The sequence below is a fragment of the Glycine max genome, chromosome 6 (genome assembly GCF_000004515.6).
Source record: "Glycine max cultivar Williams 82 chromosome 6, Glycine_max_v4.0, whole genome shotgun sequence".
Lineage (NCBI taxonomy): Eukaryota > Viridiplantae > Streptophyta > Magnoliopsida > Fabales > Fabaceae > Glycine > Glycine max.
The window spans coordinates 18,779,062-18,781,714 of NC_038242.2; the positions used below are offsets into that span (position 1 = coordinate 18,779,062).

General features: G+C 31.5%; 1 pseudogene; it reads left to right on the forward strand.

Moving 5' to 3' along the window:
• The first annotated feature begins 409 nt into the window (after positions 1-409).
• Positions 410-1,942, forward strand: LOC100813125 (polygalacturonase-like; annotated as a pseudogene).
• Positions 1,943-2,653: the final 711 nt, after the last annotated feature.

Sequence of the window (2,653 nt, forward strand, 5' to 3'; positions counted from 1 at the left end):
GCAAGATGATAAATTAAAATAAATGAATTCTTTTTAATGGATTCCAATTGTAAAAGGTAAGTTTTGTATATCTTTTATCCATAAATTATATAATTGTTTCTAAACATGGTATTTGTCTGAATCAAATTAAATCACCTTAAATCTACTTTTTATTAATAATTAATTTTCAGGAAATTATAATAATAGGTTATTAACGAGTGATATAAAATTAATTGTTAAAAATTAAAACGATAAAAAATCAACCAAACAACTAAAAAAGGAAATATATATTTAGATAATAGTTGTTTATAACGGTTTATGGTGTTCAAGCCTCTCTACTCTAATATAAATATATTCCAATTATACTCTGAAATCAATTCATTCAAGAGAAGCGCAAAAATAGTGCGCCAGAAACAAAAACAAAAATAATATGAAGTTCACTATAATCACAATATTTTTTTCTTTATTTCTAGTCGATTTTGGTATTGCACAACAAAGGGGATCTTGACATATCAAGATTTGGAGGAAAACCAAATTCAGATATAAGCCAGGTATCAACATGTAACAAAAAAAAAAATTGATTTCACCATTTGATATAAAAAATAGGTGTAGTCTTTAAGGTAGGATCTTTTTAATTATTATCACTTCTTTTTTTTAATTGATTTGTGATTTGCACATTCTAAAGGCTTTCTTAGGTGCCTGGACTCAAGCATGTGCATCGACAACTGCTGTCAAAATTGTGATTCTAGCTGGTACATATCAAATGGGTGCAGTTGATGTAAAAGGTCCTTGCAAGGCTCCTATTGAGGTTCAAGTTGATGGAACAATTCAAGCACCTACAAACTTAGCTAACCTTAAGGGGGCTGAACAATGGTTTAAGGTTCAACATGTTAACTCTTTCACCCTGTCAGGGAAAGGAGTTTTTGATGGTCAAGGTCCAATTGCTTGGAAACAAAATGATTGTACAACAAACAAGAACTGCAAGATGCTTTGCATGGTAACTAAATATTAATATTGAAATTAAACAGTATAACATAACTTGTGCTTTTATCCAACACAAATTTAATGCCTTTTATGTTTTATTTTACAAATGTCAACAGAATTTCGGTTTTAATTTCCTCAATAAATCAATTGTCCGTGACCTTACTTCCAGGGATAGCAAAAACTTTCATGTGAATGTTTTGGCGTGCAACAATTTGACATTTGATGGGTTTAAAATTAGTGCCCCAGAAGATAGTCCCAACACCGATGGGATTCACATTGGAAGATCCACAGATGTGAAGGTTCTTAATACAAACATTGCTACTGGAGATGACTGTGTCTCATTGGGTGATGGTTGCAAAAATATAACTGTCCAAAATGTGAACTGTGGACCTGGTCATGGCATTAGTGTTGGAAGCCTTGGGAGGTACGATAATGAAGAGGCCGTTGAAGGTCTTCTAGTTAAGAATTGCATTTTGACAGATACAGATAACGGTCTGAGGATTAAGACTTGGCCTAGCACGCCATTAACAATTACAGTTACTGATATGCATTTTGAAGATATTACCATGAAAAATGTTTCGAACCCTGTCATCATAGATCAAGAGTATTGTCCATGGAACCAGTGCTCCAAAAAGGTATTTAATTCCTCATCCAGTAATGTATAGGCTGATCATATTATTTTAGTGACTAAATAGTTCATTCACTAAATTGATTTAAAAGACTGATTTTTGTTCCATTTCTTTTTCTTATGATGGCATAGAGTCCGTCAAAAATCAAGATAAGCAAGGTTTCCTTCAAGAACATTAAGGGCACTTCAGGTACTAAAGAAGGAGTGATTTTTATTTGTAGTAGTGGTGCACCATGTGAGGGTGTAGAGATGACTGATGTTGATCTCACATTCAATGTAGCTGCAACAACAGCTAAATGTGCTAACGTCAAGCCCGTAATAACAGGAAAAGCTCCTACTTGTGCAGCCTAGAATGAGCAACTACAATAATGCCCATTTTTTTAACAATGTTCTTATGGTTTTTTCCTTTCTAGAGTAAGCAAGCCATCCCCATTAAAAGAGGAGATGTCTAGTAATTGTATTCCCTTGTAAATAAATACTTCAACGTGACTATGGTAGAACAAGATCATATATGTAATGTTTCTTCAATAACAAAGGACGTCTTTATTTATATTATTAATGAGCTTGTAATATGTCCCAAATTCATACCCAAGTTTAAATTTTAGAAAGTGTCATGGAATGATCTAAAATATAAGTGTAAAACATGAAAACATAATGACTTCATTTTTTTATTAATGCATTGCAGTATAATTATTAATAGTACAAGACTCAATGGACCTTTTTCCACTGGTGAATTGATTTAGCTAATATATTAAAATGGTTACACAAGTAAACTTATTCAAAAATACCTTAAATTATATCAAACAGGTGTAAAATATTTATTTAAAATTCATGAGTGTTTAACCTAGGAGGAGGAGGAAATTACTAATTCTTTCCTGAGGTGAGATTTTGTTTTTAGCTGTCAAAATATTGTTGAATATGATGATATTAGTATGCCAAATTTATAATTTAGAAATTTTACTCTAGACTATCAGATGTAATGTGAAGCTGTAGGTTAGTAGAATTTACTATTTAAGCACTTGAAATGTAGGTGAGAAATTTATATGAATATTTTATATGTTT